Source organism: Oncorhynchus keta, chromosome 36 (assembly GCF_023373465.1).
Source record: "Oncorhynchus keta strain PuntledgeMale-10-30-2019 chromosome 36, Oket_V2, whole genome shotgun sequence".
Lineage (NCBI taxonomy): Eukaryota > Metazoa > Chordata > Actinopteri > Salmoniformes > Salmonidae > Oncorhynchus > Oncorhynchus keta.
Genome location: NC_068456.1, coordinates 24698488 through 24714223, shown reverse-complemented (window position 1 = coordinate 24714223; position 15736 = coordinate 24698488).

Here is a 15736-nt window from a genome sequence, read left to right as displayed (position 1 = left end):
TAGATAGATACCAGGGCTATTTTACTTATTTTTCCTTCATATCAATTTGGCTCTAGCATTTGAACGGTGTAAGCTACATAAAATGTTATGACCCCGTTCCTGAAGGTTATGACTCTCAGGAATAGGTACGTGCCTTCTGTTTCCCTCTCTGATACTCACAAGGTTAGAAGGGTGTGTGACAAAAAAAAGAATAATAATGAGTGAGGGAAATTAATTCAAAGCATACTTCCTTCAGACTGTCTTTGTGTTATTTTGTAATGCATTTCCTCCTCTTCTTCCGAAGAGGAGAGGCGAAACGGATCAGAGGACCAATACGCGGCGTGGTAATTGTCCATGGTACTTTTTAATGCGTAAAGGTACACATGAACAAACTAACAAAAAAAAAAGAAATGTGAAAACTCAAAACAGTCCTATCTGGTGCACACACAGAGACAGGAACAATCACCCACAAACACACAGTGAAACCCAGGCTACCTAAGTATGATTCTCAATCAGAGACAACTAATGACACCTGCCTCTGATTGAGAACCATACTAGGCCGAAACATAGAAATACCCCAAAACATAGAAAAACAAACATAGACTGCCCACCCAACTCACGCCCTGACCATACTAACTAAATACAAAACACAGGAAATAAAGGTCAGAACGTGACATATTTATTGAAATGCTTAGTTTTCAGATAATTTTAAATTACCTAATTACTTTTAAGAAGCTTTCAATAGTTGTTTAATTAACCTCTAATTAACTAAACTAATGTGGAATTGTTTTAAGACGGTCATACCGTGGATAATTTAGCTCATTTCGTGAGAAGACCGATTTTCGGGATGGTGTCTCAAGGTCTGACAAACACTGCTGTTGTAACGGCGTTCTTTGTTTGTCGAAAGAGAGTCGGACCGAAATGCAGTGTGGTTGTTACTCATGTCTTTAATGAAGAAACGACGATAAATGAAAATAACTTAATAAATACAAAAACAACAAACGGAACGTGAAAACCTAATACAGCCTGTCTGGTGAAATAACTAACACAGAGACAGGAACAATCACCCACGAAATACACAGTGAAACCCAGGCTACCTAAATACGGTTCCCCGTCAGAGACAACAAGAATCACCTGACTCTGATTGAGAACCGCCTCAGGCAGCCAAGCCTATACTAGACACACCCCTAATCAACCACAATCCCAATGCCTACAAAAACCCCAATACGACAATACAATAAACCCATGTCACACCCTGGCCTGAACAAATATATATCGAAAACACAAAATACAATGACCAAGGCGTGACAGCTGTAGCTCGGCAACCTTCCACTGCAGATAAGTGGACGCTGTGGATTGAGACGCGGCATGAAGCCCATGCAAAAAAAAATGATATCTCTAGCTTAAACTGACAGATGTATTTATTATGTTACTTAGATTGACGCACGGGTGAGCGAGCATTGTGCCTTTTCCTTTTCACCGATTTATCTAATGTTTTTGATGCACATCGACTCACTTTGGTTGAGCGCCCTCCAATTCTTTCCAAATAACTCTTAGCAACATTTAATTTAAAGAAAAGTGCTTTATTGGTGTGTGTGCAATGCTTTTTTTAAACAGTTGTTCCGAATTATAACTGCATGTGGAAAATGTCCGGCCCCCTGCAATGAACCTTTTTTACATCTGGATCCTGTAAGAATGTAGTTGAATAGCGCTGATATTACAAAGAAATGTCAGGTGAAAAACAGTTAGTTTAGCATGCAAGCAGCTAGTTTGCTGTCTTTCCAGCTTCAGTTTGAAGTGATTGTGTTAGCTGTGTAGTTGGCTAGCTCCTCTGAACAGTGATGAGAGAGATCAAATATTCTATGCCAGGCGAAATAGTGAATCATTACTCTTTGTTATGGATGTATGCAAATAAATGCCACTAGAAAACAGGTTGCGTCTCTGGCAACCTAATCGATAGAATGAACAACCAGCCGACTTTGGAAGCAACCCTAGATTTGTGCCGGGACTATATCTTGTGGAAGGATGAAACAGTATGAATAGATTCATCAAAATAAAGTTTTTATTGAAAGCATGTCAACCATTATTTGAATATGTTGGTAACCCGTTGTGTAAAAGTGATAATGCCCTCGAAGCCGGTGTTTGGAGAATATATTGGTATGTTTTGTTGGTCCTTGACTTTGTCTCGGGCCTAACAACACCCATGCCAGCATATCCTCCAAACACCGGCTTCTCGGTTATTATTGCTTAATTGGCATATTGACAGAAAATACGTCTCTTGTACACCAAGAAAGCAGGGAAGACTTGCAGGTAGATGAGAAGAGAAGAACGTGCCTATTTGAAAGCTATAAAAATATTTTTGTAGCTCTCATGCCAGAAAACATTGGAGACCCCTGCTGTAACAGAACACAGGCAGGCAGAGGGTCTAGGCCCCGCAGCACCAATGGTACTGATGATGGCATGGCTGAGTGTGTGATTCACACACCCAAATGACATACAGACAGGACATATTCCAGTTCCCTGGGCCCCAAGTACTTGTTCAGTTCTTCTTCCCTATGAATGTTTATGTTTTTAATAGATTAGAGTGAATGCGTGACCTGCATTAACCTTGGATGTTAAAACAACAGATTCAATTGATTGTTTGTTGTAAAACCGAGGCATGGAATCACTGAGCCATGCAGTTAAACCAAAGGAGAGGGGAGAGGTTTGAGTCCAAAGTCATGACTGCATGGTTTAAAGTATATGTTTATTTCATGAAAATAACTAAATATGCCATTGAAATGCGCAGTCTGATAGTAATTATATTTACATACACAACCCTGATTGGTGTATAGGATCATCTAGATAAATAAAATAATAACAGCACTCACTTATAATAAGCGTGACCTGTGGAATGCACATGGAACTTTGACTTAGGAGTCCGGTGCACTCAGGCATGTTGTTACATTTGTATCATTTGAGGGGCGTGTATCACAAGCAAAGTCATTTGTATCATTTGAGGGGCGTGTATCACAAGCAAAGTCATTTGTATCATTTGAGGGGCGTGTATCACAAGCAAAGTCATTTGTATCATTTGAGGGGCGTGTATCACAAGCAAAGTCATTTGTATCATTTGAGGGGCGTGTATCACAAGCAAAGTCATTTGTATCATTTGAGGGGCGTGCATCACAAGCAAAGTCATTTGTATAATTTGAGGGGCGTGTATCACAAGCAAAGTCATTTGTATCATTTGAGGGGCGTGTATCACAAGCAAAGTCATTTGTATCATTTGAGGGGCGTGTATCACAAGCAAAGTCATTTGTATCATTTGAGGGGCGTGTATCACAAGCAAAGTCATTTGTATCATTTGAGGGGCGTGTATCACAAGCAAAGTCATTTGTATCATTTGAGGGGCGTGTATCACAAGCAAAGTCATTTGTATCATTTGAGGGGCGTGCATCACTAACAAAGTAATTTGTATCATTTTACTTTTCTTGTGAGAACCATTAGCACAGGCAAGTATGATTAGGCTTAGCTTTAGCATAGCCTCTGCCATAGGAACAAACAGAGCATGGCTTTGTGTCCGTAGGGTTGCAGCCTTTACAATGCTGGAAACCACTCGCCTCTAGCACATTTTATAGGGGTACACACAAATCCATCCTCATGAGTAAGGAACTATGAAAATAGTTCAAATAAACCCTATTTAATCTATAAAAAAACAAACATTTGCCTCAGAAAATAGATTATTTCCAGTATGGATCAGATGAAATGGAGGTCATCGCCACAAAATAAATTAATAGTGACATTTTAGGTGTGCCGCAGAATTGTTATTCCTTCAAGGTGTGCCACAGTTCAGAAAAGGTTGGGAAACACAGGTCTAGACTGCAAAGCCTACCCCGCATAACCCTTCAAAGTAGGAGGATACGTATACAAATAAAAGATGACTGGTCATTGGTGAGAATAATCCGATCAGATTGTCATGTCATGATCTGGGTCAAAAACTCCATCCCACCCACTGAGGTCTAGAGAACTGGAGACTGCGTCGTAAATGTAAGACGTTGTTTTCAAGGTAATCTACTTACATTCGCATAAGCCGATTCATGGTCCGGCTACATCCAGGTTGCATCCAGGTTGCATCCAGGTTGGTTGCATCCAGGTTGCATCCAGGTTGCATCCAGGTTGCATCCAGGTTGCATCCAGGTTGCATCCAGGTTGCATCCAGGTTGCATCCGGTTTACATGGACCAACATCACATGCGTACTAGCACTTAGCACGCACAAGGAACAGTGTGAGAAGTGACGACGTCATCAATTCATCCAAAAACATGACAGAGATTGGATGAATACTGTATATAAAATGTTAATGTGAGTGATGTAAAATAATCAGCCATAGTGACAATTATTTGAATAATTTAATGGATGTTTTGTGCATAAAGTTGATGACTAAAGAGTCTTATTAGGAATGTTCTAATCTGACTTCTCTATGTGGTTGTTGTTGGAAATGCCTTTCCTGGGGCCGGGCTTTAGTTAAACTGCAGTACCAAAGCAAGAATGTAGGAGCAGTCGAAACCGTGCTTCTAGACCGGACCCCTGGCCCCTTGATCCCACCTGAACAGGCTGAAATTCCAGGCATTTCTTTTTCAAACAGCTCTTACACAAAAAGTGCATTATGATCATTTTCGCAAATTCTGTTATTTTGACCTCATATTGTAGAGATATCACACAATACACTGGGCCAGTTGTGCGCCACCCTATGGGACTCCCGATCACGGCCGGTTGTGATACAGCTCAAGATCAAACCAGCGTCTCTAGTGACGCCTCTAGCACTGAGATGCAGTGCCTTAGACCGCTGCGCCACTCGGGAGCACTAACTCAATCATCTAAATATTCAAATCAAAGTAAATTCTGCAGTTTTGCATACGAAGACACTGAACAAATTGAGTTTTTAGACAATATTGATACACCGAAGGAAGAAAAGTTTGGCATGTAGGGTAGCCTAGCGGTTAAAGCGTTTGGCCAGTAATTGCAGGTTCGGGAAGAAAAAAAAATCTGCCGATGTGCCCTTGAGCAAGGCACTTAACCGTAATTGCTCATGTAAGTGTCTCTGGATGAGAGAATAAATGGCAAAAAAGTTAAATGTAAGATGTAAGGTGCTTATTGTAACCTAACAATTTCAGGACAGCCATGTCTTACACAACCTGTGGTGCTTGCAGTGTTGACTGATTATATAACATCTCAAATCTGCCTTACAGTAGCCTAAATAGATGCCAGTGTGATTGTGTGTATTTAGGAGTGAACATGTGGATAAACCATGTGGAGTGAACGCATGGATACTCCTTTCAGAGTGACACAGTCACTGGAGACCAACATTGCTTCGGGTTTAGGACTGTGTGTGAACACACGTAGCAAACCATAGCTTGGACCCTGGAGGTTGTCAATCGTACAGAATGAGTCACTCTGTGTGTGTGACACAATCAGCTCACATTATGCATATTACTGTCCCAAGGTCCTTCTTAACTGAACTATTATGTCCCTCCTTTGATCAAAGCTTTACTCCTTTTCCAACCCAGAGATGGATAGAGATTGTGTGATGCATATGCAACTCTACTGGGGTGGCAAAACCGTTATTGTCAGATGAATCAGACTCAATTGGCAGAAGTCAACTGTCACATGACAATTGAAAATGAACATTTTCTGGATGTCACAATGCCAATGTTATAGATGTTGTCCCATCAGTGCCTAACCTGGGTATTTGACATTTTTCACTGCTTAGTGCTAATTCATGGCAAATTTGTCCCAAATTATTTTTCCACAACCTAATAACCTGAAAACAATGCTAACAGACTGTCAGATCTGAAAGTTGGCCCACTTTGTCGCGGGCTGAGCCAATCCTAACACAGGAGGAAACAGATGGGGACTACAAAGACTTTGGTCACATTGCTCTCACGTTCTAGTCATTGGTATTCCACACACTAACCACTCTACCACACGGCTCAGGGAGGGAAGGGGATGAAAATGGCTCACTACCCACTCCTATTGCCAACCGGTGTGAAACTGAATGAGGTGATTCCTCTCCTGTCACTGGCTGCCATTAAGGTCCAGGCTTTGTGTCTGCCCATATTAAATCACATTACAGAGCAGCTGTGTGTCGCTGCCATGTCCTATAGTCTTATAGGCTGTAGACGTGTTGTAATATATGCGACCAGGAGGCTACAATGAAGGGTGCATTACGTACAAATAGAGGTTTGTATTGTGGTGATATTTTTAGGTGAATTCTCTCAGGGTTAGATACAATATATGTATAGGTGATGTGTGTCTGAGGAGACCTTAACCAATATGTACATGTCTAAACTGTTTCTGTTTTTGCATTCTATCTCCATTGAAGATTGTTGGGGCACGGTGACATTGTCTCAAGTATAATACAATGGCTCGACTCCAACACCACACACACAGTATAATGAAATGCTTACTCAGACTTCTATAACCATAGAAGTCCATTCCATACAATAGCTCAGTGAGTCTCCACTGTGATTAATCCCTTAATTACCGGTGGCCATGAGAGAAATCAATGGAAAGTCGCAGTCTCTTGTGGGTTACTTGTGATCACAAGGGGGAGTACTGCAAGTCAGGGCAACATGAAGGACAGACTAAGGGGACGAACTGAGGGGTATTATGTTAAAGAACAGAGAGCATTAGTGAAATAGAGAATTATCATGAGTGTAGAGACAGTAACTGACTCTCTTACCGATCCTTGACTTCGGCGATGTCATCTACAAAATAGCCTCCAACACTCTACTCAGTAAACTGGATGTAGGCTATCACAGTGCCATCCGTTTAGTCAACAAAGCCCCATATACTACCCACCACTGTGACCTGTATGCTCTCGTTGGCTGGCCCGCACTACATATTCGTCACCAAACCCACTGGCTCCAGGTCATCTATAAGTCTTTACTAGGTAAAGCCCCACCTTATCTCAGCCAACTGGTCACCATAGCAACACCCACCCGTAGCACGTGCTCCAGCAGGTATAATTCACTGGTCATCCCCAAAGTCACCACTTCCTTTGGCCGCCTTTCCTTCCAGTTCTCTGCTGCCAATGACTGGAACGAATTGCAAAAATCACTGAAGCTGGAGACTTATATCTCCCTCTCTAACTTTAAGCATCAGCTGTCAGAGCATCTTACCGATCACTGTACCTGTACACAGCCAATCTGTAAATAGCACATCCAACTACCTCATCCCCATATTGTTATTTATCTTCTTGCTCTTTTGCACCCCAGTATCTCTACTTGCACATCATCATCTGCAGACCTATCACTCCAGTGTTAATGCTAAATTGTAATTATTTTGCCTCTATGGCCTATTTATTGCCTTACCTCCCTAATCTTCTACATTTGCACACACTGTACATAGATTTTTCTTTTGTGCTATTGACTCTACATTTGTTTATATGTAACTCTGTGTTGTTGTTTTTGTCGCTTTATCTTGGCCAGGTCGCAGTTGTAAATGAGAACTTGTTCTCAACTGGCCTACCTGGTTAAATAAAGATGATATATATCTTTTTTTTAAAGGGACAGGGTTGGGTGATGGATGTCATTTTTAAACCATTCACTCCAAGCCTGGTTATTGGACATCATCCAGACCACCCACTGAGTAATGAGACCCTGCCCTGCTCCACTGGGGCCTCTGGGGGTGCTCTGGGGTGCTGTGGAGCTCTGTATGACTACATGACTCATCACAGGTCTTTATAAGCTCTGCCAGGCTTTCTGGCAGGCTCACTGCCAGGCTCTGTGCCAGGCTCTCTGCCTGGCGCTCTGCCAGGCTCCTCCGAACTGGTAACCCAAGCCTGGTCAACAGCCAGTTACACCTTCATAGCATTGGCCTGGCTCAGCAATCTGTTTTCAGTAGGACTGGTGAACCTGAGGGATTGCCATGCTCTTTAATATCAGGTGTTTTATTGTCAGCTGATTGACGAAGTCATCAAAGGCTGAAATGTTATTGGATGGTGTGCTAGCTGATGAGCTATGATGTCTGAAGGCTGTATTTAACATGACCATAACACTCAACACAATTTTGTTGCGTTCAACATGACAATAATTTATTGATGAGGAAGGGGCTGGGAGTGTGAGTGAGGGTCGCAGTCGTGAGCCATTGAGTGAAATTATAATGTATTAATCCAGAATAGCTCTATACCAGACAGTGTCAAAGGAAGGCCAAAAAATCCTAGTCATAGACTGTTCTCTCTGCGACAACACGGCAAGCGGTACCGGAGTGCCAAGTCATAGACTGTTCTCTCTGCTACAGCACGGCAAGCGGAACCGGAGTGCCAAGTCATAGACTGTTCTCTCTGCTACAACACGGCAAGCGGTACCGGAGTGCCAAGTCATAGACTGTTCTCTCTGCTACAACACGGCAAGCGGTACCGGAGTGCCAAGTCATAGACTGTTCTCTCTGCTACAGCACGGCAAGCGGTACCGGAGTGCCAAGTCATAGACTGTTCTCTCTGCTACAGCACGGCAAGCGGTAAGTGCCAAGTCATAGACTGTTCTCTCTGCTACAGCACGGCAAGTGCCAAGTCATAGACTGTTCTCTCTGCTACAGCACGGCAAGCGGTACCGGAGTGCCAAGTCATAGACTGTTCTCTCTGCTACAGCACGGCAAGCGGTACCGGAGTGCCAAGTCATAGACTGTTCTCTCTGCTACAGCACGGCAAGCGGTACCGGAGTGCCAAGTCATAGACTGTTCTCTCTGCTACAGCACGGCAAGCGGTACCGGAGTGCCAAGTCATAGACTGTTCTCTCTGCTACAGCACGGCAAGCGGTACCGGAGTGCCAAGTCATAGACTGTTCTCTCTGCTACAGCACGGCAAGCGGTACCGGAGTGCCAAGTCATAGACTGTTCTCTCTGCTACAGCACGGCAAGCGGTACCGGAGTGCCAAGTCATAGACTGTTCTCTACAGCACGGCAAGCGGTACCGGAGTGCTCACAGCACGGCAAGCGGTACCGGAGTGCCAAGTCATAGACTGTTCTCTCTGCTACAGCACGGCAAGCGGTACCGGAGTGCCAAGTCATAGACTGTTCTCTCTGCTACAACACGGCAAGCGGTACCGGAGTGCCAAGTCATAGACTGTTCTCTCTGCTACAGCACGGCAAGCGGTACCGGAGTGCCAAGTCATAGACTGTTCTTCTCTGCTGACTGTTCTCTCTGCTACAGCACGGCAAGCGGTACCGGAGTGCCAAGTCATAGACTGTTCTCTCTGCTACAGCACGGCAAGCGGTACCGGAGTGCCAAGTCATAGACTGTTCTCTCTGCTACAGCACGGCAAGCGGTACCGGAGTGCCAAGTCATAGACTGTTCTCTCTGCAGCACGGCAAGCGTCAGTGCCAAGTCATAGACTGTTCTCTCTGCTACAGCACGGCAAGCGGTACCGGAGTGCCAAGTCATAGACTGTTCTCTCTGCTACAGCACGGCAAGCGGTGCCAAGTCATAGACTGTTCTCTCTACAGCTACAGCACCGGCCAAGTCATAGACTGTTCTCTCTGCTACAGCCGGAGTGCCAAGTCATAGACTGTTCTCTCTGCTACAGCACGGCAAGCGGTCTCTCTGCTACAGCACGGCAAGCGGTACCGGAGTGCCAAGTCATAGACTGTTCTCTCTGCTACAGCACGGCAAGCGGTACCGGAGTGCCAAGTCATAGACTGTTCTCTCTGCTGGCAAGCGGTACCGGAGTGCCAAGTCATAGACTGTTCTCTCTGCTACAGCACGGCAAGCGGTACCGGAGTGCCAAGTCATAGACTGTTCTCTCTGCTACAGCACGGCAAGCGGTACCGGAGTGCCAAGTCATAGACTGTTCTCTGCTACAGCACGGCAGCACCGGAGTGCCAAGTCATAGACTGTTCTCTCTGCTACAGCACGGCAGTGCCAAGTCATAGACTGTTCTCTCTGCTACAGCACGGCAAGCGGTACCGGAGTGCCAAGTCATAGACTGTTCTCTCTGCTACAGCACGGCAAGCGGTACCGGAGTGCCAAGTCATAGACTGTTCTCTCTGCTACAGCACGGCAAGCGGTACCGGAGTGCCAAGTCATAGACTGTTCTCTCTGCTACGGCAAGCAAGTCATAGACTGTTCTCTCTGCTACAGCACGGCAAGCGGTACCGGAGTGCCAAGTCATAGACTGTTCTCTGCTACAGCACGGCAAGCGGTACCGGAGTGCCAAGTCATAGACTGTTCTCTCTGCTACAGCACGGCAAGCGGTACCGGAGTGCCAAGTCATAGACTGTTCTCTCTGCTACAGCACGGCAAGCGGTACCGGAGTGCCAAGTCAAAGACTGTTCTCTCTGCTACAACACGGCAAGCGGTACCGGAGTGCCAAGTCATAGACTGTTCTCTCTGCTACAGCACGGCAAGCGGTACCGGAGTGCCAAGTCCAGGTCCAAAAGGCTTCTTAACAGCTTCTACACATTGTTTCACATTTTTAACATTTTTATCAAATTCAATGTGGAAACTCTGGTGAATTACATAGCTTGTTTTCTACTAACATGCTAACTGGGGAAAGGCTAATGTTATTGAGCTAATAATTATATTGCTGTCACGTTTCTTTGAGTATTTTGTAACTAAAAAACAATTTGAGTCAGATCTGTAAAGAGATAAGGTATACGTTTAGTTTTTTAGCTCATATTAAAGATTACACCGCTATTTCTTGGTTGCTAAAATTGTAATAGTTTGCCTACTTTCAGTTTATGTGACAAAACAAGAAATGTATAGTGTAGAGAATCATTGTGCCATTTAAACCACAATGAAATATATTTTCAATAACCCAAAATATTGTATTTTCAGCTGTTTGAAACTGATGTACAAAACTGAAAGTAAAAGACGCAAAACAAGACTTAGGAATAGGAAGAATAGAAACACTGTATACAGAAGATATCTACCGCTTCTTAGACTTGCTTTCAATAAGAATGACAGATCTATAACTCACAAGTGTATGTGAATTCGTTCGGGTCGCCCAAAAAGTGACGTCTTTCAGTGTTAACGATGTCTAGCTAGCTACTTGTATTGCTGACGAGGCTAACTCGTTCTGAGTGGTCATCCTAGAATGTGTGTTGGCATATTTTCACCTTCTCATTTAACTGTAAGCTAATTTAATGATGTCAAAAATATATATATATATATATATATTTCACCTTTATTTAACCAGGTAAGCTAGTTGAGAACAAGTTCTCATTTGCAACTGCGACCTGGCCAAGATAAAGCATAGCAGTTCGACACATACAACAGAGTTACACGTGGAATGAACAAAACATACAGTCAATAATACAGTAGAAAAAAAGAAAACAAAGTCTATATACAGTGAGTGCAAATAAGGTCAAATAAGGGAGTTAAGGCAATAAATAGGCCATGGTGGCGAAGTATTTACAATATGGCAATTAAACACTGGAATGGTAGATGTGCAAAAGATGGATGTGCAAGTAGACATACGGTGGTGCAAAAGGAGCAAAATAAATAAATACAGTATGGGGATGAGGTAGATAGATGGGCTGTATACAGATAGGCTATTTACAGGTGCAGTGATCTGTGAGCTGCTCTGACAGCTTGTTCTTAAAGCTAGTGAGGGAGATGGGAATCTCCAGCTTCAGTGATTTTTGCAGTTCGTTCCAGTCAGTGGCAGCAGAGAACTGGAAGGAAAGGCGACCAAAATAGGAATTGGCTTTGGGGGTGACCAGTGAGATATACCTGCTGGAGCGTGTGTTATGAGTGGGTGCAGCTATGGTGACCAGCGAGCTGAGATAGGGCGGGGCTTTACCTAGCAGAGACTTGTAGATAATCTGAAGCCAGTGGGTTTGGCGACGAGTATGAAGCGAGCGCCAGCCAACGAGAGCGTTCAAGTGACAGTGGATGGGTAGTATATGGGGCTTTGGTGACAAAACGGATGGCACTGTGATAGACTACATCCAGTTTGCTGAGTAGAGTGTTGGAGGCTATTTTATAGATGACATCCCCGAAGTCAAGGATCGGTAGGATGGTCAGTTTTACGAGGGTATGATTGGCAGCATGAGTGAAGGAAGCTTTGTTGCGAAATAGGAATTCTAGATTTAATTTTTGATTGGAGATGCTTAATGTGAGTCTGGAAGGAGAGTTTACAGTCTAGACAGACACCTAGGTATTTGTAGTTATCCACGTATTCTAAGTCAGAGCCATCCAGAGTAGGAGTAGTGATGCTGGATGGGCGGGCAGGTGCGTGCAATGATCGGTTGAAGAGCATGCATTTCATTTTATTTGCGTTTAAGAGCAGTTGGAGGCCACGGAAGGAGAGTTGTATGGCATTGAAGCTCGTCTGGAGTGTTGTTAACACAGTGTCCAAAGAAGGGCCAGAAGTATAAAGAATGGTGTCGTCTGCGTAGAGGTGGATCAGAGAATCACCAGCAGCAAGAGCGACATCGTTGATGTATACAGAGAAGAGAGTCTGCCCGAGAATTGAACCCTGTGGCATCCCCATAGAGACTGCCAGAGGTGCGGACAACAGGCCCTCCGATTTGACACACTGCGCTCTATCAGAGAAGTAGTTGGTGAACCAGGCGAGGCAATCATTTGAGAAACCAAGGCTGTTGAGTCTACCAATAAGAATGTGGTGATTGACAGAGTCGAAAGCCTTGGCCAGGTCGTAGAATACAGCTGCACAGTAATGTCTCTTATCGATGGCGGTTATGATATCGTTAAGGACCTTGAGCGTAGCTGAAGTGCACCCATGACTAGCTCGGAAACCAGAATGCATAGCATAGAAGGTACGATGTGATTCAAAATGGTCAGTAATCTGTTTGTTAACTTGGCTTTCGAAGACCTTAGAGATGCAGGGTAGGATTTAGCTTTTTGGGTCTAGAGTGTCTCCCCCTTTGAAGAGAGGGATGACCGCGGCAGCTTTCCAATCTTTGGGAATCTCAGATGAAACGAAAGAGAGGTTGAACAGGCTAGTTATAGGGGTTGCAACAATTTTGGCAGATAATTTAAGAATGAGAGGGTCCAGATTGTCTTAGGAAGCGTTTGACAGTGATGAGGGGTGCTCACAGACCCATTACGGATGCAGGCAATGAGGCAGTGACCGCTGAGATCTTGGTTGAAAACAGCAGTGGTGTATTTGGAGGGTGAGTTAGTTAGGATGATATCTATGAGGGTGCCCGTGTTTACGGATTTCGAGTTATATCTGGTAGGTTGTGTAAGATTGAGGGCATCAAGCTTAGATTGTAGGACGGCTGGGGTGTTAAGCATGTCCCAGTTTAGGTCACCTAGCAGCACGAGCTCAGAAGATAGATGGGGGCAATCAAATCACATATGGTGTCAAGGGCACAGCTGGGGGCAGAGGGTGGTCTATAGCAAGTGGCAACGGTGAGAGACTTGTTTCTGGAAAGATTCATTTTTAGAAGTATCAGCTCAAATGGTTTGCGTACAGACCTGGATAGTAAGACAGAACTCTGCAGGTTATCTTTGCAGTAAATTGCAACACCGCCCCCTTTGGCAGTTCTATCTTGTCGGAAAATGTTATAGGCCCCATCCCGGATCCGGGATTGTGACTACAGCCTCAAGCTCATTACCATAACGCAACATTAGCGATTTCTGAAAATTGCAAAATAAATGAAATAAATATGCCTGTCCTCAAGCTTATCATTTTCTTAACAATCCTGTCGTCTCAGATTTTCAAAATATGCTTTAGAACCAGAGAAAATCAATAATTTGTGTAAGAGTGGTGATAGCTAGCGTAGCATTTAGCGTTAGCATTTAGCACGCAACATTCACAAAAACCAGCAAAGGGATCAAATAAAATAATTTACCTTTGAAGAACTTCAGATGTTTCAATGAGGAGACTCTCAGTTACATAGCAGATGTCCAGTTTTTCCTGAAAGATGCTTGTGTAGGACACAACGTTCCGTTTTGTTACTATGCATTTGGCTACCGAAACTAACCGAAAATTCAGTCACCTAAACGTCGAACTTTTTTCCGAATTAACTCCATAATATCGACTGAAACATGGAAAACGTTGTTTGAATCAATCCTCAAGGTGTTTTGTCATATATCTCTTCATTGAAATGCCAGTCCTAGAAGCGTGCATTCTTCTCTGATTCGGATGGAAAAATACTGGGACCTGACTTTTGCGCACCAATTTCCACGCAGACACCATGCGGGACACTTGGTAATTGTAGGCTCTTATGGCCAATCTTCCAATGATATGCCTACAAATACGTCACAATGCTGCAGACACCTGGGGGAAACGATAGGAAGTGTCCGTTCATTCCTGTGGCATTCACAGCCATATAAGGAGATCATGGAAAACGTGCCTTCAGAAATCCTGTTGATTTCCTGGTCACTCAAACATCTTGGTTTTGCCTGTAGATATTGTTCTATGGCACTCACAGTGAAAATCTTTGCAGTTCTGGAAACGTCAGAGTGTCTTCTTTCCAAAACTATCAATTCCAAGCATAGTCGAGCATCTTTTCGTGACAAAATATCGCGCTAAAAACGGGCACGTCTTTTTATCCAAAAATGAAATACTGCCCCTAGAGTTCTAACAGGTTAGGAATGGAAATTTCAAGTTTTTTGGTGGTCTTCCTAAGCCAGGATTCAGACACAGCTAGGACATCCGGATTGGTGGAGTGTGCTCGGGCATTGAATAAAACAAACTTAGGGAGGAGGCTTCTAATGTTAACATGCATGAAACCAAGGCTTTTACAGTTGCAGAAGTCAACAAATGAGAGAGCCTGGGGGATGGGAGTGGAGGTAGACACTGAAGGGCTTGTATTAACCTCTACATCACCAGAGGAACAGAGGAGGAGTAGGATAAGGGTACGGCTAAAGGCTAACAGAACTGGACGCCTGGTACGTTCAGAACAGAGAGTAAAAGGAGCAGATTTCTGGGCACGGTAGAATATATTCAAGGCATAATGTACAGACAAAGGTATAGTAGGATGTGAATACAGTGTGGGTAAACCTGTGTATATAGTGATAATGAAAGAGATATTGTCTCTAGAAATAGCATTTAAACCAGGTGATGTCACTGCGTGTGTGGGGGGTGGAACTAAATGGTGGAACTAAATTGTTAGCCGAGGCGTGTTGAGCAGTGCTAGAGGCTCTACAGTGAAATAAAACAATAGTTACAAACCAGAACAGCAATCGACACGGCATGGTGAAGTTAGGGAAAGGCATGCGTAGCCAAGTGATCATACAAGTCCAGTGCGTGGCTTCAGGCAGCTAGCGGCACGGGGCTAGCAGGCTAACAGAAAGGCCTTAGAGGGATGACGCGATGGAGGGAAGTCTGTTGTGGCCCCCTCATGCAGATAAATCAGCGGACGGATCAGCAATGCTCCGTGTGCGAGACCAAATGCCAATACTTAATGTATTTCTATGGAAATGGTATCGTTTGAGGTACTATTACTCCTGTTATGAACTTCTCTTTATGAGGAGTTTTATGCAGAGATGTTGTGCACATTCTAGCATTTATTTCCTGACTATATGTCACAGTCATAAAGAATAGAGAATTCATAGAAATGATGTCTCCATTCAAGGCATTGATGGCACAATGGGTGGACTGGCAGCCATTTGGAGTGTACCCATGCAAGGAAGTAAATGCAGGAAACTTACACTTCAATATGGTCATGGCTGGAAGTGTCACGTCCTGACCTTATTTCCTTTTTTAGGTCTCTATTTTAGTTTGGTCAGGGCGTGAGTTGGGGTGGGCGTTCTATGTTTTTGTATTTCTGTGTTTGGCCTGGTATGGTTCCCAATCAGAGGC